This window comes from Marmota flaviventris, chromosome 5 (genome assembly GCF_047511675.1).
Source record: "Marmota flaviventris isolate mMarFla1 chromosome 5, mMarFla1.hap1, whole genome shotgun sequence".
NCBI classification, from domain to species: Eukaryota; Metazoa; Chordata; class Mammalia; order Rodentia; family Sciuridae; genus Marmota; species Marmota flaviventris.
This window is the reverse complement of record NC_092502.1, coordinates 53,979,246-54,006,067: the sequence shown is the minus strand read 5'-3', so window position 1 is coordinate 54,006,067 and position 26,822 is coordinate 53,979,246.

Here is a 26,822-nt window from a genome sequence, read left to right as displayed (position 1 = left end):
ACCTTTTATATTGCTGTACCTAAACTCAGCCTGGGATTCACACTTCCTATTCTTGTCACAGAATCTCTCCATCTTGTACCATTTAATATAGTGTGCTCCAGGTGTTCTGTGGTGAATGAATAGTTATATTACTACCTGTCAGACACAATCACACTCTATTCATCATTCTCGGCTGGCTGCATGAAGCCCAGCTTCCAGCAGGCTCCCTCTCTATTTCCTTGTTCAAACGTCTGCGGTGCTTTTGGCCCATCTGTCAAGGCTGTCATTTAGAGGGAAAACAGTATCAGCGCTTTAAATATATGGAGTTCTCTATTGAAACAGTGCTGTGATTGAACTGTCAGCATTCTCAGTATCACAGACAGTAATTCATGACTGGTCAGGGCTCCATTGAGGTTGCTATTACTATGGTGACCCTGAAGGGTCACGCTGAGGGTTTTTGCTTTACAGTTTGGTCTATAAATAGTGCAATTAACCTTTCAGGAATTACAAAATGCTCTTGAATTCTCTTTACATTTGCTTCATGCTTGCATGGTTTAAAGCAATGGAAAGAAGGGGGGGTGGGGGAGAACCTCTATGAAATTGCTGAAATATGTGCCATATGAAGTAGAAATATATATATTGTTTTGGAAGCAAGCACTTGAAATGCATGAATGTATTTTAAGCCTCCGTTTGCTGTTTTGGAGCAAGATAACATATGTTGAGATTTCTGCTGAAATTAAAAGGTTTCTGAATCTGAAATAAAATATGATGGATGTGAATGAAAGGACTTCTGTTCATCCTTATGGAAAGGAAGTTAAGGTTTTCAGTACTCCAAATTGTACCTTTCAAAAACAGAGGGTTTCACACTGCTTTCAGCCCCAGCTTCCCAAGCAAAATACCTGCACTCCCAACTAAATCCAGGGAAATCACTCTCAGGAGCCAGATGCTATCTCTAATCTAAGAACACAAGCCCCAGGGAAATAGAATTTTGGATGCTGATCAGGCCTCTGATGACTCCCTTGCATTTGAAAGCCTCTCAGTACTGAAGATTTTTCTGGTTCATTTTTCAAGAAATCTAGGTATTGTCTAAAGGAAGTACTGAAGTTTAGTAGCAGAGACCAAAATATAAACCTAACCTTCAAATCTCAGCTTTCTGCAAAACCCAAGTCTGTCAGGCCCCTGCCCTGCTTCCTGCCTGAATACCATAATAGTGTAAGATGCCTTTTTGTTATCTCTCAATAGACAATTGCATTTTAAGGGATTCTGGGTATTTCTTAGGACTTGTTCCTGAATTAGAGTTGGATTTTGCTCCTTTAGGTTTCTGCATGCTTGGGTGTCTCACAACACAGATTTCAGATTCAGGCTGCTGCTTGGTTGCCTCTTGGATGAAGATTTGATATTTTCTCTGCAGGATCATTTAATGCCCACATGATGCCTGTTATTTCCACAGCTTATTCATCACAGAGATTTTTTTTTCCCCTCACCAAATTCTTGAGTGGACAAAGCCAATGAGCATGCCTAATTCGTGAAACCAAGATTATGTGGCTAAAAATAACTATCAATCTCTATCCCTGTATTTCCTTGCTTCAAAGGTAATTTTACCCAGTTTCTTTCTTTAAGAAAAGGAGAGAAATGCTATTTTTGTGTTTGAGCCTCAGCAGTGGAAAGCCACAGACCTAGCAAATGGTCCTTTATGACAAATACTTACATTGACCGTCCTCTAAAAGCAAAATAACACATCATTTTCTTAAACATCCTCCCCATCAGGCAAGTGGGATTAAGGCAGTATTTCTGCCAGCTTAAAGGTTTGCAGGAGGCAGAAAGAAGAGTAAAGAGTTATAAACCTTCCCATTAGAGCTATTTTCTGGGAATGCGTCTCACACCAATTCGAGGCTATGCAGAAGTAAAAGCCTCTGCTTATTACAGCCACCGAACAAGGGTAATTAAGAGGTAATCTCTTCCAGTTAGGGTGCATTTTCCTTTTTGGAGACACTCATAAAAGGTGGAGAGAGGTGCCCAACAACCCCATGTTGTCGTTGTTATCTTTTGTGACTGCTTCCTTCCTTCCTGTCCTCAGTTGGAAAGCAAAAAGCCTTCGCTTATTATAGAGGCAGAATAAGTGCTAGTCTCATCCCATTAACTGTCATATTACCAGGCTCTGTGCCATCCCATTTGAGTTTCACTGAGCATTCAGAACTGCTTAATTATGTACAGTAAAGACAATCTGCTGAGACTTTCCTTCTTTATTAATTTGGGGGAGGGGAGGGGAGGTTAAGGGTCACCTACAAGGCCCACTCCTGCCTCACACAGAACTAACTCAGTGTGAAAAACAAGGCTTTTGTGAGTTAAAACAATAAATTAAAGAGCATTTGGAAAGAAAGATGCTTGCATCCAGGGATAAGGCGACTTTTGATTTCTGCAGGCGAACCACAGATATTCCCCCTCTGTGTTGGCGTTAAACTGTATAGTGCATTCCTTATAAATTATACCACCCCATGTTAATTATAGTGTGCTGACAGTGCTTGTCATTACTAAGCCTGCTACAGGCTTTGTGTGCTTGGATTTTAATAGCTGTTTGTTCTGAGGAATGTGGCAGAGCTGTGTAAGTGGCTGATCCCGGTCATTGCTAACATCCCTTCCTTCAGTCTCTCACACTGGTTCTATTTTTACAACCAGAGCACCTCCTCTTCTGGCTGCCTTGCTGGTCCCCTCCCAGCAGTGAAGCAGATGTATAGGTTACTGTCTCAAAATGCCAACACATTCATTCAGACACAATAAACTGAGGCTTATATTGTGCTCCACTCATTGTCCGCCTTTCAAAGCCTCTAGCTTTTCTCCTTTATCCAACCTCTGTATAAAAACACGACTGCTCTAATCTAATGGGATGTTTGAAGGTTTCTTCCCTAAATTCTAATTTGGCATTTTTCTGTCGGGCAGAATCTCCATCACCAATCTTATTCTTGTTCATGGCAACACCCCATGAAGGAAGAGTCTACAATGGGAACAAAGTCAAAACCTCACCAAATAATTTTATATTTCTAATGGTTATTTTTCTAGTCATCAACAAATACAAACACAAAAATCACTCATCTTTAAAAAAAAAACACTTAATGAGCACCTACTATGTATCAGCAGCAAAGATTAGATTCTAGAGAAACAAAGATGAATGAGATATGGTCCCCTCTGTAGCAGGGGAGCAGATGTATAAACAAATAATTACTATTCCAGGCACTGTGTAACAATAGAGGTAAAAACAGAATTTCTCTTGGCCTCACCAGACTGTGGGTACAGATATGGTCCCATTAGTAGTAATAACTCAGATTTCTCTGTTTTGTGAGCTCACCAATTTCTGGGAATCCCTAGACAGGGGCTCACACGTGCTCATAAATAATTCTGATTTTGCTGGCACCTCTGCTGTGTGTCAGGCATGGTGGCTCCAAATGGTCACAGTCTCTGTGTAGCCCTCCAGTTGAGGGTTACCAACACAGTGCCATTTGGGTCACATTGTCTTCAGAGTTGTCAGTAGAAGAGCTCCCTCTGCTTTCCAGGGGGTTCACAACAGACTCCATCAAGACCTAGAGTAGGAGAAACATCAAGCAAAATGCAAAATATCATGTGGTTCTCAGATCTGTCCTCCCCTCCAACACTAGCCCTGTGCCACGCCCCTTCCTCCCTCAGGTTGAATTTCACACAAAGTTCCTCAATCCTATGGGGATGCTTCTGTCAGACCAACTCCCACAGGGTATAAGAAAGTCCAATTAAGTCCATATCTCAGTCATCTTCAAGCTGCAACAGAATATTGATACACTTAGACACTCACACCCTACACACACTAACACATTCCACACACAGAAAAAACAAATTATAGGAAGAGAGATGGATGGGGGTTTAGCTCTCTTCAAAAATTAGTTTTACCAAAAAATCATATGTATATATATACATATGATAAAACAACCAAGTCAGTATTATTGGCTTAGGAAAACAAAACTCGTCTTCATTCCCTTTACCAATGGTGACAATGTTGGTGAAGGACATGCAGTGTCTCAGTCCATTTTGTGCTGAAATAATAGCCTGAGGCTGAATAATTTATAATGAACAGAAATTTGTAGGCTCACAGTTCTGGAGGTTGGGAATTTCTAGATCAAGAGACTGGCATCTGATGAGGGCCATTTTGCTCTGCCATCCCATGGCAGAGGGCATCCCATGGCAGAGGGCCAAAGAGAAGAAAAAAGAGGAATAGAAGGGATCTAAATCTCACCTTTTATCATGAACCCACTCCTGCGGCAACAGCATTAGCCTACTCCCTCTGCCCTCATGACCTAACGACCCCTCACTAGGCACTGCTTCCCAACCCTGTGGCACTGGGGATTAAGTTTCCAACACATGCTTTTTGGGGGGACACATTCAAACCATAAGTAGACATAATGGAAAGAAAATGAACTCAACTGAAATTTCTTTTTTAAATGACGTGGAATCACGTTACATATTCCTTTACCTTTGTGCAGGCTTTGGAACCCAACCTCATGGGGTTGAGATACCACTATCTCTTTTAATCCATCTTAACAAAAGAAAATCTGATGATATTTATAATATAAAGACTATAGAACCCTGACATTAAAACATTATGGAGTAAACCCTTAAAATCATCTACCCTCTAGGGACTTGAGAACTGTTTTTGATGGCCCATCTTTTTCAAGTGGAATGGTTTGAATGCCCGAACATCAGTATGAAGATTTTATACTGGTACTTCTTTCTATTCTATGCACACTTCAACTTGAGCATGCACAAGTGTTACTACAAAAACAAAATTGTGAGCTGGGGCTGTAGCTCAGCAGCAGAGAACTTGCCTAGCATGTGTGAGGCACTGGGTTCGATCCTCAGCACCACACACAAAAAAATAATAAAGTAAAACAAATAAGGTAAAGGCATCCTGTTCATCTACAACTACAAAAAATTTTTTTTAAGAAATCATACATATCATTTTTAGGAGTGAGTTAAAAGCTTCCCAGGAATTAGTTTTAATTCATGATGTCTGCTCTACTTGTAAACTTTAGAAAGTGATCCCAACAGAAGCCACCACTTGACTGTACACTGCTGTGTGTGTGTGTGTGAGTGTGTGTGTGTCTATACTCCTCTATAGATTCAAGGACACAAGTTCATGACTCTACATTGTAGAACTTCGCTAAAAGGCAGAAGACATATGTTAAATAATGCTGTGTGAAACTATAAATTACATAGTCTTTCTTGGCTTCTTGTGGCAAACTGACATATTGACTCCTCATCTGATCGTTTTCTTATAAGACTTAGTTTGCATTGGCAACATAGATTGCTTCTCTCTCTATATTTACCCTATATGGCATATTTGAAATAAAGAAACGGAAATCTATCTCAGAAGATAAAAAACTTTTCAGTTTTACTTTATACTTATCTCTCCCAAATTGCCAGATTTCAGAAGCCATTTCCCTAGTGAATAGATATTTAAGTGAAACTTCTTCCCTGTAATTTTCCCTCAAATGTAAATAAATTTTAACAAAGCATAAAACATTGTCTTTACCAACCTTAAACAACTAAAGCAAATTGGACCCAAATGTCTTTCCATGCTGTGATTTTTTTCAAAGATCAAGGTCAGATTTCGAAGATGCATCCTTGGTAAGATCCCGCCCCCCCCGCACCCCCACACAAACACATCTACATTTGTGCAGTTTTCTGACTTAGCTTCACATATATGTACCATCATCATGACCCCCAGCACCAATGGCAGATATTTCTTTGCCATTTAGGAGTGCTTGTTTGTATAATATTTTGGCACAAAGACCACTAAACTAGACAACACTTTCATTCCTATAGATTTTGCAAAACTGCTCCCCCACATCTCTTCCAGCAAGCTTACTGCTCGACTTCATGTACAGCGTGAGAAGTGCCTGGAGGCCCCTCAGCCAGATCCACACGCAAGGACTCGTCCTTCTTGTACTGAGCTGCTGTTTATGTCAGGGATTCTGTAACACACCTGGAGGGGAAGTTCTGACCTCCAGGTATCACCACCTGGCTGCTGAAGCAAGCAGCTGCAGACAGACATACAATTACCTTCACCCTCCTGCCTGGCAGTCACCAGCTTTCCAGTGTGGGAGAGAGATTTCTCTTCCACCTTGAGCTAGGTTCATGGCCAAGGCACCTATAACAAAAACACAGGTTATCAAGAGAAAAGCATACAAACTTATTTAAGGATTACTTGATACAGAAAATGAAGATGATGAGGTGCAGAGCCCTAGAGAATTAATTGGACAAAGGGAAAATGATCTAATGATGATTTAGGAGGGACCTCACCAAGACCTGGTTTACTCAGATTCTTATCTGCATCCCTGTGTCTTCAGAGAAAAAGCTGCTGCCTTCCTCTGGGCTTGGAGGGCACTTCTCATCTTACCTTGCTTTAGGAGGAAGGGGTGAGGGGAAGGTGAGGATTGCTGTCAGGAGCTGCTACATAGGAACTGAGCACCACTTAGCTTTGAGCTATGAGAATGTGGAGATGTGGCAAATCACCTATGGGCTGTGTGTGTGTGAACTATGAGCATTGAGTGCACAGGGTGGACTGAACCGATGTTGCCCTTCTGGGTGGTTGACATGTCGTTTTTTTCACTCGCTCTGCCTATGATCCCCATACAGCACATGAGATGGGTGTGGCCTTCCTGGATGTCAGTCAACCTGCTGACAGCAAGACTTCATGAAGCTAGACTCAACCCCCTGAAACCTGACCCCTTGCCTCATTTGAATGGCTTCTCCCCAATAAAAGGATTCAGCTCTTGTTCCTTGATCTCTTTCTTGCCTGCCTTGCCTCCTTTGTGGGAGCTGGGTCAGAGGAGCCATTACAGAACCCAAAGAAAAAGGGATTTTTCTTTCTGTGTGATTATTTTGTGCCAGCCCAATTCACCTGGAGTGACCCTGACTAGTTTAGTCATGTGTTATGACACATGGCCTTCCTGGTTCTATCATTTTCTCAGATGCCATCTTTGAAAAATGACCTTGATCTTTGCAAAGAAATACAGCATGGAAAGCCTCTTGACTCCAATTAATTGTTTAAGATTGGTAAGGACAATATTTTATGCCTTGTTGAAATTTATTTACATTTAAAGGGAAATTACAGGTGTAGAATTTTGGGGTGGCAAGTGCTAGACCCCATCAGTGGGAAGGATAGCCGAGACAGGGGTTTCCTCCCTGAGAAGACTCATTGAGGGTGTTTTATACTTTTCAGTGAAAACCAGAAACAGGAATGCAGCAACTCCCAGGCTTGACCCTAATCTTGCCCCAGTGAAGCTGAGTTTGTTGGTGTGGGGCCAGCCTCAACCCAAGACACAGGCCAACTTTCTGAGGAGGCCAAGTCCAACATGCTGGGGTGTGTGCTGAGCTGCTCTGCTAATCTATCCTGTGTAGAAAGACCAGCTCCTCCCATTCTGTAGGTATCACTGCTCCTCAGGGGACCTTTGCAAACTGCTTCTCAAGAATTCAGGATAAGTTTATCTGCATCCAAATGACCAACTCTAGTATCTGCAACATGACAACCACCTCAATCATTACTTTTGCTCCTCCCAGGAGAAAACTCTGCATCCAAACTAAGTGTTTTTGCATAATCAACTCACTTGTCTGACAAGTGGAGCAGAATGACATTCTTTTGAGCTTCTAACTGTTTTTAGCCCAACTAAGAGAAAATGAGTTGTCACATGTGATGAAGACAGGAGCAGTTACATACAATAACCACTAGTAAATAAAATCCAGTATTCCATAAAATACAGGCCTTGAAAAGTTAACTTATTTTTAGAAGATTTTACCTTTTCAATATTTACAAAAAATATCTACTGTTAAAAGGGTGAAAAAGAAGTCATGACTCATTACAAGCAATTTGAAAGATATTTTTTCATTTCAATTCTGTGCCAAAGCTAAACTCATAGGTTTGGTCTACTTTTTTATTTTTTATCTTTTTGCCTTGAGTTTGAACTGGTTAATGGGCATTATGGTACCTTAAACCTACTTCTTCTCAGGGCATGCTCAGAGGCAACCACCACCACTGGCGTCTAGCAAGCCCACACACATGGCATGCACTCAGTCCTCAGGTGACTGTGATTATGGAGCTCTGAATGCAGGTAAGAGTGAGACCATGGGGAGAAAAGAAGATAGAACTAACCCTCAGTTATTAGCGCTAAGAAATGACAAAGAATCACATATTGTCAATAGGGTTGTTGTATCTTCTTCCTAGAAACAATTTCCAAAAAGGCAAAGCACATATAGATTAGCTTGTCCGTCTGTACAGTCTGGAGAGGAACAGCCTGGTGTTCCCATATCCATTGGCACAGGTACATCAGGGAACAACAGCACCCACATCTACCCAGAAAAAGACCCCAGGTCCCTCCATGATTGACAGATCATAAGAAGGAAACAATTTGAGAACATTAAAGAGAATGAGGTTTAAAAGATAAATCATGAAATCAAGGCTGGGAAGGAAAAAAGAGAAAATGAAATCATAAAGGGTTATAAACTTAGAGATTAATGGAAGCTTGGGAAGGTCTTGATCAATGTAGAAGAAAAACTTAATGGAAAATCAGGAAGATATTCTTGCTGAGCTCTGTTCATTGTTTATGTCCTATCTCTCCTATACTTTATTTTCTGAAACTTTACACTAATAAAGCACAGTAGTATATTTTGCTGTTGTAACTTATTAGGGAAATAAAAGCCTGGAGAGGGTCAAATCTAATGTTTCTAAAACAGTAGTTTCAAGAGCGGCATTTCTTGTTACTTAACTCTGCCAAAATTCTCTTGACGGAAGGAGTTAAGATTTAAATTTGCCAAATAAAATATAGGATGCCTAGTTAAATGTAAACATCAGATAAAATGAGTAATTATTTTAGAGCAAGCATGTCTTATTCAATACTTGAGACTTAATTATATTTAAAAGTATTTGTTATAAATTTATGTTTAATTAGGCTTCCTGTACTTTTATTTGCTAAACCTGGGAACTTGAGGAAAAGAAATCTGGAATTTAATACGAACCAGCGATTGGTAAGATATCTCTTATAATCCCTGTGATTCTAAATGGGAATCTGTTTCACCAAATAATTTATGTACTTCTATGTGGTCAGTCAAGTTTACGAGTGACTAATCAAACTCTTTCTTAAAAGAAACCCAAATGTCAACAGTCATTTCCACTTTGATCTGGGGCCATACCCTCCATCAAAAAGCTCCTTTCGATTTCACCAACAGCACAACAGCCAACACAGTGTTCACATGATCTGTGGCTCCCCAGCAGTGAATTTGCTGCCAGCAAGTTTCTGAGAATTTTCATCACTTTTGTCATGTTACTGGAGCATGCTCTGTCTAGTTTCCTGATCGCCATGACAGGTCATTTTTAAAATTTGTCCCTAATCTGCATATATAATGAAACTCATTACAAAGAAAAATATGATTTCCATACCAGCTGGCAATAAATGGAGCACAGCATTATTTCATAACATTGTTTACTAAAGTTGGGGAAATTCTGATTCATTAAGACACATGTTAAATGAAAAGCCCTCATACAGACTTCGTTACTGTGGTTTCATAGAAAAAAAATTAATACAATCTTGGGTCCTGAAATATACATTACTTCTAACCCAATGACCATGTCAGTGATTTTCAACTTTTGATACACATTAGAATCACCTGGGAAGTTTTCAAAAGACCATCAATGCTGGGACTCCATCATTAACTCACTAGGTCTAGATTCTACCAAGAGCTTCCAGTGGTCAGCCAGAGCTGAGAACACAGTCCTTCACAATAAATAAGTGTGTAACTGTGTGTTTAATAGAGTGAGTTTATACATCCAAAACTGATCATGTTAGCTACCAATCACATTATTACAGTTTGTTTATAAAATAATGTTTATTAAAAACATATGCATCAAAAAAGGAAAAACATACTGGATGAGGTTAAGTTTTAAAATCTGTTTGGGGTTTTTTCTTCATAAAGTAATCTATGTTATCCTTCTTTTATTTTAAGAAGTTTTGAATTTGAAAGCTTCAAAATTTTGAACCACATTACATTTCATCTTCCAAAACTGTTCAAGTCTTACCTTCTTTAACACCTTGTTTTACCAAATACAACCATATGACAGAAATTTTATGAATCATCAAGTCTTTGGATATTACTTTATATAAAATACCATGATTTTTTTTTTAAGAACCAGTCTCCTCTTTTAATCAGTAAGGAAAATTTACTTCCACTAGAGCAGAGTTGTGGTCCCTGGACTAGCAATTTCAGCATCACCTGGATGAAAACTTGTAAATGGAAATTCTAAGCCCTCTTTAGACCTACCCAAATCAGATCTATCATTTCTTGCAATCCGTCATGGCCAGGCAATCTGTGCTTTCTGAAGCCCTTCTGGTGTGCTTGAGAATGGCCATTGTTGGGTTTGCACTAGTTGATTTTTTTTTTATTCCTTTAACAGGTTCTTCTTTGCCTCTTCCTAACACCATGGACACCTTATTAAGTGCTGGGCCCTTGAGGTTGGGGGAAAAAACATCTACCTTCCTGGCTTCTCCATTCTTGAGCTGAGCATCACAGGGAAGCAGCCTTAGAATAATGAGGACCATGACAGACTTGGGGACGAGCAAGGAAAGAAGGTGCAGGAGAAGATACAGCATAGTCAGCTCACAGATGGGGACTTAATGCCCATCCTCATAAATCAACAGTGTAGGCCCAGCAGAGGAGGCGGTGTTTTCATAAAAGACAGGGTGAGACCCTTAAATTTCCATTTCCTAGTTTTCTTTACAAAAGACTAAAATGACCTCTCACAAAGCACCATTGCTTTCTTCTTCATATGTATCTTCCCCTGCTTCTATTCAGTGGCTTTCTACTCACCTTTAAGACCCTTTAACACTCCCTCCACTGCAAAGACCTAAGACTCCCTTTCTAAATCCACACTTAACTTCAATATGATGAGCCATCCCTGCTCCTACTTAAACTTGCCTCTTTTGTTGTCCTTTTTTGAAATTAAAAATGTGCCTCCACCCCTGGATTTCAAATTTCTCAAAAGCAAGTACATTATCATGGTATATATCCTGTAAATGTTTTCTGAATGAATGAATTACAAATAGGTAGTACAAGTTACATTCTAGGGATGACCAATGATATCAACATTATCTATAGTCATATACTACTTTTCTCTTAGACTTTATACGAAAAAATATTAGACACCAGAAGGTAGTGTTTATATGAAATTAAACAAACTTAAAATTTGTAATTCCTTTCTTCTTTGCAAGTCTCCTAAATATGGAACTGTCACCTTAGTGATGTTTATGTTCAAAAGTAGGCATGAGAAATAATAAATGTAGAATTGCAAAAATGAAAGACGGCCCCTTTTTTTGAGAACTAAAGACTTCCAAATGCTAGCATTTACTTCAGAAATGTGAAAGATGATTTTTAAAGAAAATATCTCTCTACCATATGTTAAATCAAATTATGTGGAATTTTTAATTTTCTTTCCATAACAGAATAAGGTTTCACAAGTCTGATATACTTTGTGCTTAACTGTGACTATCTTGAAATATATTGAAGAATATTTATTTTCTTTTTCAGAGAGAATGACAGAGATAACCACTCTGAAAAAAGAAACAGAAAATAAGTTAAAAGGAACAAAAGAGATTTCCATTAAAGACAGGAGAGGATTGATTCAGATCTCAAACTCTGAGAGATTATAGATTATTCCTTTCTTTAAGACATTTTTAGTGTTAGAATTTCCATTTTATTTCTTTTGTTACCAGTGTCTTGGTCTCTGATGAAATTCTCTGTCTTGTCATATAGTTTTAAACACATTAAACATAGATTTGATATCATGTGTGCCTGATAATTCTAATATACAGAACATTTATGCATCTACTTTTACCATTTGTTTTCCAGGTTGCTTTTTGATGCATATGGAATTTTTTTTATCATGGGATTATCATTACATTAATGATATGAAGCATATGCTAAATACAAAAGAAAAATAATGGAGGCTCTGGAAAATATCTTCCTCAGACAGTTTGTTTGCCCTAGACCTGGTGAGCAGGTGAAACAGCACGTTTTATTTTTAATATAATCCAACTGAGCCAACCTAAGCTATGTTACAGTTTTTATAAGGTTTTGGTGTCTGCTTTTCTATCATTTGAAAGATATGACTTTGGGGGAGTCTCAATGATCTGTAGTGTTTATTAGGACCCCTCTTCGTTGTCAAATCATGATCCACAATTTTGCTATTTTACCAAAAAAAATTAATTCATTTTAGCCTCTCACCCTTTGCAGATTAAGAATTTAGCAAATGCCACAACAGGAAAATTTTCATTGGCTAGTCTCCCTTTTCTGCACCTTATTCTCTCCAAGATATTGGCCCTTCAAGTCCTGGCTGTCTGGGTTTGTTCTCTGATGTCTAAGCAGCTATCTGATGCCTCTAAATGAATTTTGTGCATATTTGTTTTATCCACTAAGCCCAGAGATAAATCAAAACAGAGAAACTGGAAATTATATAAGGGTTAATAGTGAGAATCAATAGCATATTCAATATGGGTGAGCATCAATACAGAATTCAATGAACATTCGACATAGAACTGAGACTAAATAATTGTGGAATTTGTGATTATAGAAGAGAAAGTGACCTTAACAGTGTAATAACAAAAGTAAAACAAAATTTGAGAGTATGAACAGGCCACCTATAATAAAGTAGAGTATTTGATTTTTGTATGAGTCAGGGTTCTCTAGAGGAATCGAACCAACAGACTGCATATGTAATTGAAAAAGGGGATTTATTCCAATTGGCCCATATGAACAGAGGCTGGAGAGTCCCACAGTGGCCATCTGCAGCATGGAAAGCTGGGGACACTAGTAGCTGCTCAAACCAAGAAGATGAAGCCTCAGAAGAAGAGGTCCTAGCCCAAGGCTGAAGGCCGGGCAGCTCACAGGAGAGTCACTGGTGAGTGTTCAAAGGGTAAAGAATCTAGAGTCAAATGTTCACAGTAGATGGGAGCAGAGAAAAATATCCTCTCAAGAAGAATTGAGCTTGCACATGCATGAAAGCTTCCACCTTCTTCTGCTTTCTGTTTCACTGGGGCCCCCAGTGGAACAATTGGACAGTGACATCACACTCAGGGTGAATCTTCCCCTGTTAGTTCAAAGGCCCAAATGCCAACAGTCTCTGATGACATTCTTACAGACACACCCAGAAGTTTGAATTACCAATTTTCTAGGTATCTCTCAATTCAGTTAAGTTGACAGACAACATTAACCACCACAATTTACTCAATTTATAAAACAAAAATTATTATTAACAATTAAATTTGAAGCATAAGGTTTAAAAAAATAACTCTAATTCCTGAACTTAAGTCTTGCATCTTAACCCTAGAAAGCTCTCTTCAAATTCTATATAACTTGCAATGGAAAAAAAAAAATCAAAGTTCATCGATTCATTTGCTATCATTTAAGTTTTACTTTTTAAAATTATAATCAACTAAAATTAAATTCAGTAATTTCATATGTAAACATATGCAAGATTCTATTTTCACATGATTACTGGGCCTACTCTCTACGTTGGCTTTTCTACTGTCAGTATTCACAGGGAGATTCATGGAGCTATCTCCTCATGTTAGAAACAGTTGTTTCAGACTGGGAGATTTTTAGTTATTTCCCCCTTTCTTCTTTGTGCTTTTTTCTAGCACCCTTTCTTCAAAAAATAAATAAATAAATAAATAAATCATGAACAGTTATCCCCCAAAGAACTGTGGGTTGTATACAGGGATTCTTGTCTCATTCATTGTTCAAGTACCAACAGCTAACACAAGAGTTGGCCTGTATATAGCAATTACTCAATAAATACTATTAACAGCACACAGATGTAGTGCATATAATTTATATATAAATTAAAATTCAAAGCCTATGCAATAGGACCATTATCCCCATTACTGAGGCATATTCAGGACTCAAATATATTAAGGGATTGTAAAAGATCATACAGATAGTTCATATCAGAGCAAAAATACCAACTCCAATTTTCTACCTTTGAAGCCCTCTTATTCGAAACTAGTGCTGCCTGAATTTTAGTCCAGCTGACTCTACTTATTTCTGCCTTTACACCTATCCTGAGAAACAGTCCTAGTTCTAAGTTTTGGCTAGTAGAGTTACTAATTGGTAAGGATCACTCATTTGATTGTCTTTCTTCAGTACTTGGTCTTGATAAATAAATAAATTTTAGCAGAAATACAAATGCAACTAAAGTAGTTAAGCCAGCAAAAGGCATCATACATGTACTTGATCCTTACATGTGGAAATATGCTTTTTTAAATATATAATAAATTACAGAGCTAAAAATAAGCAAGTGGACTCAAAAGTCTCAAATCTGGCTTAATTTCAAAGTCCACTTGAATGTGAATTTCTAAACAAAAGCAGCTTCTGTCACCAGTTGGAAGGGCATCAAGTACATGTACAAAATCCTAAAAAACATTACAATGAAGCCAAATAATCTTACTTTTCCATATGAATCAACTCAGAACATTTATCACCTCTTTTTCTATCAGGATTTAAGTATCATTCAAAAGTATTGCTCCCTCTCTGTGACATGACCCAGGGGTTCTTCTTCTTGAATTAATTTGCTTGATTTTTTTAAAGTCCTCTAGTAAAGAACCTTTGTTCTAAAAAAAAGATCTTGTCTCTAAGTTCACTGTGTTTAACAGAAAATGTGCCACTGCCTATCTATGTTTCTAATATTTGTGCAGAACATTGTTTCAGAACATTGCTCCATTACCATGGACTAGATCAACACACTCCCACATCTCTCTCCAGTTCTCAGAGGATAAAGGAAATCTCCAGAATAGAGGAAACCTCAGGGTCTCTTTTCAACCAACTCATCACCCTTTTCTTAGAAGCCATACAAAATGTAGATTAGTAGTGCAGGGTTAAAGAACCAAGTGAGAAGGAAGTATTCCTAAAAACATAGAAGATTAGTTCTGGATTATGAATGGTTAGTGCTTACATGTATAAGCATACTCTATATTTTCTGACTTATAAAGACAAAGAGACAAAGACAGTTTAAAAAAAAAAGTGGATGTAAGGGATGTCCCATGCAAACAGTAAGCAGAAGAAAGTTAGTATGGCTATATTAATATTGACAAAGTAGACCTCAGGACAAAAAGTATTACTAGACATAAAGGGGAAATATTGATAATATCTCATGGATATCTTGGGATCCATGTATAAAGAAAACATAATGAAAATATATTTTTCCTAATAACAGATACAAACACCATGAAGTCGATAATGACAAAACTAAAGTGAAACGCAGAAAAATCTACAATTATAATTGGAGATTTGACACTACTTTACAGAATAATAGATAAGAAAAAATATCAGTAAAGGTACAGAAGATACAATATATTTGAACAATACTATCAACTAATGTAATTGACATTTATACAAAACTATACCCAACAGCATTCTTTTCAAGTACATGTGGAATACTAAGGTAAAGCACATGCAGGGCATACAAAGTCCAATAAGCATCAAATTTAAAGTCTTGCATCTGATATCCAACAATAATGGAAATAGATTAGAAACTAATATCATGATTTCTAGAAAAGTTCAAAATATTTGGAAATTATTAAGCTGCACATTTCTAAACAACCCAAGGATCATTGAAAAAAAATCACAAGGGAAATTAGAATATATTGTGAACTGAATAGTAATGAAATATTATGCATTCATTTGTGGGATTCATATGAAATACTACTTGGAGGGAAATTTATAGTTTAAAAAAAAGAAAAATTTAAATGATGAACTAGAAAAACATACAATGGGGGGAAATCACTATATTTTCTGTTCTGTTTTGTTTTTGCAGTGCCAGGGATCAAACCCAGGGCCTTGTCAGGCTAAGCAAGCACTCTACCACTGAGCTTCTACCCGCAGCTCCAAATTATGGTTTCTTAAAATATTTAATAAAGTTGGTAGCCCTCTTATAAGACTGATGAATAAAAAAAGACCAATTTAGATCCAAATTATATCAGGAAAATAAGAGACTATCATAAGAAGACATAGAAGAAATTGAATATATGAGTAATTCTTTATCCATTAAAGAAAAACCTTCCCAGAATGAAAACTCACTAAGATGATTTCATTAGTAATTTCAGTGAAACATTTAGGGAAAAATAATGCCAATCTTGTATAGAATCTTTCAGAAAATAAGGGCAAAAATATATTTACCAATTTTAATGCCAGCATTAACTTGAAACCAAAAGCAGTCAAATACATTCCAAGAAAGAACTAAAGAACAAAATATCTCATGAATTTAGATATAAAAACACTTATTATCAGCTTGAATTATTCTGCATCCAAGAAAATATAACATGAGCTTACAGGATGCAAACAGATGCCAGGAATGCAAGGTTGGCTTACATGTTTAAAAAATAAATCAATTTAATTCATTACATTAAAAGACTAAAAGAGAAAAAACTATATGATTTTATGAACAGATGAAGAATAGATATCCGACAAGATCCAACATTTATTTGTAATGAACTTCTCATAAATGGAAACTGAACAAATAATAAAGATCACCTACAAAAAGCCTCCAGCTCACACCACATTTCATGGTGAAAGGCTGCTTTTCTCCACACTGTGTTAGTAATGAAAATTTTACTTAGCTGTTTTTCAGGTTCACTAACTTTAGTTATAAGAATTGATTACAAATTGAAAATTGTTTTAAATAAAAATAAAGTCATTGAAAATATTAAAATCTGGGTGACTTCTTATTAATTGTGAAACAGTCCTTTCTAAAGATGAAATGGAAAGCAAAACCTCTACAAAACAATCAATCAGGTCACTCACATGAAAATGTCAAAACCCTGAATAGCATGCATAAATAAATGAACAAAAGGGAAAAAACAGATTCAGAAGAGAAAATGGGAAAAAGCACTTGCAATGGCTAAGTTTCTAAATCTATAAGAACCCCTTCAAATTAAAAAAAAAAAAAAGTAAACAACAAGAATGTTTTTTCTTATAAAATGTCCAAGAATATGCTAGTTTTTAAAGATAACCAACACCCTGTCTTAAAATAAAAAATAAAAAGGGCTGGGGATGTGGTTCAGTGGTTAAGCACCCTGAGTTCTATCCCTAATACCAAAAAAAAAAAAAAAAAAAAAGCAACAAGATTTTTAAAAGCTAAATTTGTTTTTATTATTTTAGGAGAAGAGAGAAACAGAGATTAACATTATTAATGGAAATATAATTGGTAAAATTTTTCTAGAAAATAGTTCTGCAAAATAAATCCAAAATAAAATTAAATCTAGATAATCATTATGATCATCAGACAATGAGTATTATAAAAAATGTTCTGCACTCATCATTTCATTTCATCCTTACAATAAACCAAGGATATTGGTTTTTATAATCTCTGTTTTTATCATGATAAAATGGAGATAAATTAAATACAGATGAAATAGAGGAACTGAAATTAAACTCAGGCCAACTGATTCCAGAGCCTGTGCTCTTTAGTTAGACTTGTGCTCTACTCAACATTTAAATGCTGTAGTCTTCAACCAAATAGCAACAATTAAAAAAAAAAAAAAGAGATGAGAGCATAACTAAAAAGGAAGGAAGGACTGTGTGCAAAGACATTAAGGCATCATTCATATTAGTAAAACATTAGTAAATCATCTAGTTCATAAAAACCTGTAAATAACTTATAAGTCCACCAATATGGAATGCGCTCAATAGATTTGGTTGGTTCAGTAATTGCAATGCTACATAGTTTTATAAAAGGATGTATAGATATTTATTGAAAAATGTATCAGTTGGGCTGGGGATGTGGCTCAAGCCGTAGCACGCTCGCCTGGCATGCGTGCCGCCTGGGTTCAATCCTCAGCACCACACACAAACAAACATGTTATGTCCGCCGAAAATTAAGAAATAAATATTCTCTCTCTCTCTCTCTCTCTCTCTCCTCTCTCTCTCTTAAAAAAGGAAAGAAAAATGTATCAATAATATATCATTTCTTGAAAAAGTAAGCTATATGACAGTTTATAATAATCTTGTCTATGTGAAATCACAGACCTGTAGTATAGGAATATGTATTTGAAAACATGCTTTTCAAAACATTTAGTGTAATTACAGGATATTAAGTTTCCTTTGAGATTCTTGGATCACTTGAAATTTCTACAACATAATTTTAAGTGAAAACTACAACAGCATGGATTTTGGAATAAGATTTCAGTTCATATCACAGCTTGTGTTGGCAAGTTTTTTAATCTCTCTAATCTTTAAATTCTTCATTTATAAAATAGGAATAATGATACCTAACTCATAGACCATCTTTATGAAATAAATTAAACAATATCTATACAGTGCTTATACAGTGTGAACATGGTATAAATGAGTCCAACAAGTGGTAAATCAATTTGTCTAGAAAAGCTGTTCTCACATTCTAGTCAAATTTCCAAATGAAAACTTGTGCATCTAGTTCATAAAAACTTGCAACTTCCTGCTATCCTTCACACACAGGTCAAGTTAAGGGAACACCTCCTCAGGGGTTCCTCACCCATAGGTTTAATGTAACATCTTTACATTCAGACAAAATATAAAAAGAAGAGTTCATTATGCCTAATTTGAAGAGTACTGAGCACTGGTGCCACTCAGGAACATTCTGGTGCCTCTCTGGCTCACCTGTTTCAGTATGTTGTTTATTAGAGCTGAGCAGTCTGTGTTCCTGTTTGCTGTAAGTCATCTAAAATACCCAAATCACAAGTGTGCCAAATAATAAAATGTCCCAAGTATGCAAATTTAGCAATTTTAACAAGCACTAGCAGAACCTATCCTTTAGTAATCCAATGCAGTGTTAGAAGACAACATGACCATAAAAGAGAGAAATTCAGACAGTGCATAAATGGATTAAGAGCAGTTGCAGAGCTAAGCTGGTCTCTTTCCTTAGTCAAAAACTCTCATTAAAATAAATGAGGCTGCTCATTTGAGTAAAAAAAAAAAAAAAAGGTTTGGTGCATCAAGTCGCAAGAGCAGTTCAATTTCTGCTAATCAAAAGGGAACAGAAATCCTTATCCTGTAACACCCACAGCTGCAGATAGACTTAACCCATATCTTTTTATTAATGTTCTTATTAAATGTCCTCTGTCCATCTATATTCGAACTCATCTCCATTCTGAAACATGATTTTATTTTTCATGTATGAAATAATTAAATTTGTTTATCTCTGGCTAATGCCAAACTGAATGCAGAGGATAAAGATTTTGGTCATTGCTTTGTGTTCAACTAGTAAATTAAAAATTCTCCTTGTACCCTCAACATTCTAGCTGTCTGTTACTGTTCCTTTATTTCCGATTCCAAAGCTTCCGGTACTGTTCACATTATTTGGTGCACTGTTGAGCACCACATAAGATCTGCCTGCAATGTAAGAACATGTGGAAAAATTATGTGTTTTTGTCACACCCTATTAAACGGTATTCAAAACACAATGCCCCAGAAACTAAATTGATTGTAGGTTTTATAACCCTTTACAGGCTAATGGAAACAATTCGGGACCATGAAAGAAGGCATAGCCAGTACAGCTGTGGGAACCTTAGACCACTCAGCTCAGCGGTCTTGTCCTGGCTTAGGCAATTACAGTTCAGTTGGATTCCATTCTTCTAGATCTTTGACAGATCATTCCAGATTAATGGCCACAAAGTTTTCCACGGTTCTTGTAAAATATGTGTTTCTTTTGACTGATTCTGAATTGTGTTTGAGGCTGGAAAATGTCAACAGATATCAAGACTGTTTCAAACCACTCTGGTATTATTACATGCATAATTTTTTTTATGCTTTTTATGTACCCAGCCCCAGCACTATGATCAAAGCTCCACAATGAGGAAGCACAGAGTCAAGGGAGACAGTGCTTTTAATTCCCACTCCATATCCTACCAATACAGCTCTTCCAGTGTGGATATAAGGAACTACTTAAACTGCCAGCCCATGACTCAATTGAAATGGAATCACGGGGCTCTTTTAATGTTTGAAAAATAAAAAGGAGTTTGTCCTCTCTGGGGTTGACCAGCAACCCCAACCTCTGAGCTGCCTGGCAAGGCAGTGCCTTGATCCAGTCACCTATCACAAGTGATCACTCACTCAGTCATTACCTGCACTGCGTGCTGCTCCATCAGAAAAACATCTGTGAACATTATTTGACAAATTGATCGCTAAATGAGCCATTAGCTGAAGGGGCTTTTGGATTGCCTCTAGGAAGCCAGAGTGGCTGCAGAAGGAAAACGCTTACAGATGCAAAGCAGCGATTAGAAAGGCAGAGAGAACTCGGTGTCAGTAGCCTGGGAGGCTGAAGGGGCCAGTGTGGGAAAGGGGGTGGCGCGGGGGCAATAAACCACGTCCTGCAAGAAAATCCACCTTTTCTAAAGGAAGCTGTTTATTAGAAGCAGTAGTAAAACTGCTTAATTCCTTTGGTGCCTCTAGGGAGAAACCTAAGCCTTTGTGAACTGAAGGAGAAAGAAACGCAGCCAGTGGTGTGCTTGTCAAGAAGAGAAAGCCAGGAAAACAATGTTAGTCATTTTACCATCCTGCTTGCCAAGACTCGACAGGTGTGCCGTTTACTATTGTTCTGACAGGCAGCCAGATACTGTGGTTTAGTATTCATCCCCTCCTCTCCTCCAATGTGTGGCAAAAAACAGCTGTCTCCCTGGCTCTGGATACAGGAGTGAGGAGAGAGGGAGAGGGGGAGAGAGAGAGAACAGATTCTCTTCTCCATTAGCATGGGTTGCACGGCTTTGTTTGATTCAGCACTGAAAACACATGGTCTTCCTGAGAAATGCATCACACATGGGCAATTTCCCCACAGTGGCTCCAAAAATAGCCTATAAACAATATATTGAAACTTAAAGATAAATAAATGCAGAAAGATGCCTAAGTTAAATTGTGTCAGATCAATGAGAAGTAGGGACGTACAACAATCCTTAAGGAAACGTTTTTTATAAATCCTGCCAGTTTCATGTTGCTGACAGATGTTAGTGATCTTTTTTTTTTTTTTTAATCCTTGAAAAAGAAAGCAGGTTGTTTCGATTCAAAATGATGTGTTTGCCTGTCTTGCATGGCATGGAAACTATTTCAGGGCCAAATTCCCTTGAGATGAGAAGGAAAAGCCCACAGGACTCAAAGAGTGCCAGATGCAGTAGCTATAAGACTTTCAGACTATAGTACTAAGTTTCCTTGTGGGTCCAGGAATTAAAAGCTCATGATTCCTGGCTGATGCAGTCACTAGATATACCCCCATGACAACTGAAAAAGCACCAGAACCTGACATCTGTGCGGAATCTAGGGCTCTCTAGATTGAAAATTTGGTGAATACCAATAAAATCTATGCAGCGTATATTTACAAGGGAGAAAGAGCATCCATTACTCACAATACATGAAACTTGAGAAACGCTGGCCCTTTCCCAAAAGTCCAGATATTTTTCTAATAAAATAAGCAGTGAACTTCAAACAACTCTAAAGTCATGACATAATGGTACAATCACATACATAACCCCTTAGGCTTACACTGTAACACACTAACCCAATCCTGTAATAATAACATAAGCCAGAGGAATTGAATTACCCACCAAAACAAGCCACTTTCAAGTTAAGAGCGGAGGGTTTTCCTTCTGAGGGCCTTTTTAAGGGGCAACAAAGTTTAATCCACTTACTCTCTTTACCGAACCGAGACATTACAATTCACATGGCTGATAAATATATAAGAATATATTCCACATACTTTTTCTCCATGCTCTGTAACAGAGCTATGGACATAGCTCAATTGGTGCTTTACATCCTTGTTTTTCAAGGCAACAAATCACCAGGAGAGATTGAGAGAAAGGAGAAGGCTTGAGGGATAGGAGTGAGGGGATGAGCGAAATTCTCCTTCTGTAAAATGTTTACTTATCTTGTCTATGTCTCCCGTGAATCCTGGGGAATTCTGGTGTCCTGATGAAACTGGAAAGAAAAAACATTCCATATAATGTCTTCTCAACGGAATTATCAGTAGATTGGTAAGAAAGCACCAATTATGAATAAGTATCAATTGGGATAAATGCTAAATAAACCATTGAATTATACAAAATAACCTATCAAATGTAGGCATTTATTTTAAAACATGAATTGAAACTTCTGATTTTGGCCAAAGGGAGTAAAAAGAACCAGATTTATCCTGCTACCCCAAAAAATTTTTTAAAAAAATATGAAACATCACACTGTAGGATTCAAATAATAGAGTTAAAAAGTGGCAGGGAGAGAGAAATAAAAATGAAAGTAATTAATTGTGTTGAAAAGTCAAGATCTACTATAATAAACATAAATGTAATCCATTGCCTTACATAGTGTCTGGCGCATAGGAAGAGCTTAACAAATATCTATTAGTTGAATCAATTAAATCAAATAGCTAAGAAAAAGATAATGATGAAATTAAGTTCTCTTGATAACCATCCGAGTAGTGCAATTTGATACAGGCCAGAGGAATTGAGGTATTGAGAGAAAGTGATTTCATTAGTAACAAGTTAAACAGCAGGGTCAGAGGTGAGGGCCTGGGTAAGCAAATATCCTGAGGAGGAGAAGGAACTTCCTGGAGATAGTGATGGTAGGCTATTTAAGAAGGGAATGGAAATTCAGGAAAACACAATAGTCAAAGAAGAAGATACATAACCAAGCAAATGGCTTAAATCAGCCAAGAAAAGATAGGGCAAGTATACGAGGAGCACTTAATTTGAATTTTCTATTTATAAAAGAGGAAGCAATCTCAGGATAATTCTGGAATAGGAATTCACAAAGCTGTTCAATTAAATTTGAGAATAATTTGGATCTAGAACCAAAGTATTATTCTAACATAGGCAAAATGTATGTAAATTTTTATGAGTATGAAGAAGGAAGAAAAACTAGAGTATTGTCTTAAATGAGGTCAATTCCTCTTTTTTCTTCCTTCGCTGCTAATCCCTCCCACCCAACACAGCATCATCCATCCATCAACCCACAAACATGCTCTCCTGTCTTCCTCTTTCACAAATTCTCCCTCGATTCCAACTGACCCTCTGACAACCAACTCATCCATTTATCTAGTTTTAAAAAGTTTTATAAGCTGACTTTGAACCTGCTTGCATCCTGCTCACTCATCCAGAACTCCTTTAACTCCACCCTATCATGCCACAAGAACTGCTCTAGTTGCTAAACCTGGTGAATACTCCTGTGTTGCCTTCATACCCAACCTTCCCTGATTATGTTCTCATTATTGATACGTTAGTAGTGCCCAGATTTCATCTTCTTTCCAAACCTTTCTTCTCCAGATTTATATATGGGCTACTGCAAATTTTAGATTTCTACTTGGATATCAAGTAGATGTCTGAATTTTAACATGTCCGGAAATTTTGATTCCTTTGCCCCAAATGCTATCTTTCCCTAGGAAACTGCATTGCAGCAAATGGTACCACAATCCCCAGCACTTCTTCATCATCCTTAATTCTTCCTTTTTTGAGAGACAACATGCCTGTGAAGTCTTTCACGGCTATCATTTCTATTTCTAGAACCTGTCTTGAATCCATTCTTCTCCTTCTATCTCCACTGCCCCCATTATGATCCAAATCACCCGGATTCCCACTCACACTATTAAAAGGCTCTAACTTAACTTTCTATATTCATTCTTGTGCCTATTTATTATTATCCATATTGTGGAAAGGACATTTTTCTAAAAGTCAGGCCATCTTTTACAAACCCTAAACCTTTCAATGCTTCTCATTAGAGTGAACTCTGAATGGCTTAAAATGGTCTCCAGGGCCATGATCTAGTTCCTGATGTCCTTTCCTACTTCAGTTGTACTTACCCTCTCACTTACCACACTTCAACCACAATGTCTTCTTTTCTCTTCATCGAACAATCATTTCTCTCATCTGACATTCCTTCTGCTAGGTGGACCCTTCTAAGTCTTCTGGTTTCTTTTTATCTTACATATTTCAGACCAAATGTCACCTGTACAGGTACCATGTGTAGCCAATGTATGTGTCATCAGTTCCTTGAGATCCCTAAAGATTGTAACCTACTTTCTGTAATGTAATTGGACGATACTGTATTCAAGTGGGTGAAATAGAGACCACAGGAAAATGAACTGATTCTCAACAGTGACTGCTCATGAGAATTAATAATGCCTGAGATTTATCCAAACTCACTGGACAAGCATCTCTGGGAGCTTGGGAATCAGTTTTGTATAGGCCCATCCCCTTCCCCAGGTGAGGCTAACATCCAGCAAGAGTTAAGAATCACCTAGTCATCATTTCCCTAATTCCATCACCTCTTGATCAGTTGCATGGTCTCCAGCCTCTGTACAATAAATTGCCTGAAAAACTTTCAAATCAGTTTTCAAGTTATTACCTAAACAGTTGAAACAGCATCTCTGAAACTATTTACCAGGCATTGGTTCTAGAAGCCCTTTAGGTAATTATAGCATAAATCCAGGACTGAGAACCACTGGCCTAAAAGGTAGCAAAATTAGTGAAGTGGTCTTTTGTTAACAGCTGTTTGAAGATGTTGTGTCACAGGTCTGTCTTCTTTGAATATGTAAAATACACAAAAAAATAGCATTTGGTAAATTTTTAAAATTACAACTGTCTTTACTTAGAATAGAAGCATTTCTCTCAGCTCTAACATCAAGGAATATCTAACACAAGGAGTCATCCATTCTCAGTATTTGGAAAAACATAACTACAGCCTTACTTACTTTCTATCATCTCAATTAGAAGATTTGCATGAAATATTTCTTGCTATAAATATCAATAATTTTGTTGCCTTCATTAAATAGTACAACTTCAGAGAGGGTTGAGCAACAAACAATTAATGCAGCAAGCCCCTAGTTGTTCCAGTCCTGCCCACTCCAGAGAAAGGACTGGATCTGGAGTGGTCCCTGGGAGATGACTTTAGTCCTGCCTGATGGAGTGATTTTGTATGACAGAGGCCTTGAGCCATGATGGATCAACTTGACCAAATAGTTTATGCCAAAATTTGACTTATGTTGAATGTATATTTTTGTGTGCCTAAGACCCTAGGCCACACGTATCAGTTTGACCTCTGGGGACAGAACACTAGGTAGCTAGTGTCAGTCACAAGTGTTACATGCCTATGTAACTGATTCCTAATAAAATATCTGGACACCAAGGCTCAGGTAAGCATCCCTGCTTGGTAATACTTCACATGCTGCCACATGTCATTGCTCTCCCGAGAGTGTTAAGCACATGGTCATATGATTCCAGTGTATGGTGATGCCAGCAAACCTGTGCCTGTTTCCTCTCCCATGTGCTTTTTCCTTTAGCTGATTTTGATTGACAACCTTTCTATGTAATGGCCATAACTAAATATACCAGCCTGACCCTAGGAGTCCTAGGAAATTATGGAGCCTGCAGGTGGTTCTGACACCCATGACATGGAGACATAAAGATACTGTCTCATTTCAACCAGGTGACCTTCCAAAAGTTTACCATTTAATTAATTACTCATTGCTTAGAAAATACGTAGAGAAACAGTAATATACAGAGTGGGTAGTTGAGAGGAAGAGGAAGAGGAAGAGGAAGAGAAAGGAAGGAAGGGAGGAAGGAAGGAAGGAAGGAAGGAAGGAAGGAAGGAAGGAAGGAAGGAAGGAAGGGAGAGAGGGAACTCCATTTATATCATCATGAAATAGAAATAATTTAATACATCTTTTTCAAACACCCCATTTGCCTATTAATAATTCTTAGTCCTCCTTCTGTTCTTATATTCCTCACACTTCATTCCCTAAAATAAATATTTTGGCTATATAAGGGATTAATAGAAAAATGTTGGTAAACTGATTTGGGATCATAAACTTTTAAAAATAATTTTATTTACAACATCAATTCATTGGGAACATATATTCTGTAAGAGCCCAGGATAAAGGATAAAGGCCAAGGAACTCATCTCCACACACCTCCTCCCACCACAAATCCAGGGACTTCTAGACACCCAGGCCCATCAGGGGAAGAACTATCTTGCTTTTGCAGGAGCACTGTGATGCCAGCCAGGGAGACTGCTGACCATCACATCCTATCCTGCCCTGCAGCCAAAATGATCCTTAAGCAGGAAATAGAACTGATTCCCTACAGCTTCCTTCTTCATTCCTCCAAAACATACTCCTTTCTCCCCAGTTCTCAATAGGCATAGATCAGTCATTTTAATGGGCAGGTCAAATATTTGAAATTTAGATTTACATTGACATGGTCTCAAGCTAAACTTAATTTTAAAATATCTACTACTTGTAACTGCATACTGAGGGCTTTTCTTTCTTTTTAAATATATATATATATATTTTAAATATATATATTAGTGATAGGTGGACACAATACTTTTATTTTATTTATTTATGTGGTGCTGAGGTTTTAACACAGTACCTCACACATGCTAGGCAAGTACTCTACCTCTGAGCCACAGCCCCAACCCCCTAAGGGCTTCTTATGACAGATTTGCAATAGTGAATAAACTGAAGATCTATGCTCTGGTTTGAGACTCATATAAAGCTCTCAAAAAGCCACCAAAATGCCAGTTTCTGAAGTCTCCCTTTCATCCCACCCAAACATCACCACTTGGGGCTACCTAGGAGTTGAGATCCTAGACAGTTAAAAATATATTTCAATTAAAAATATTTCTCACATACCTACTTAAGAAATATTAGTTACTTCATCATTCCATTACCCCCAACAGAAACAGAGATGGGAATGGCGCAATCCAAAGATGGAGGAAGGGACCTTTATGCCAAGGAATAAATGTGGCCTCAAGAAACTCAGAGATAA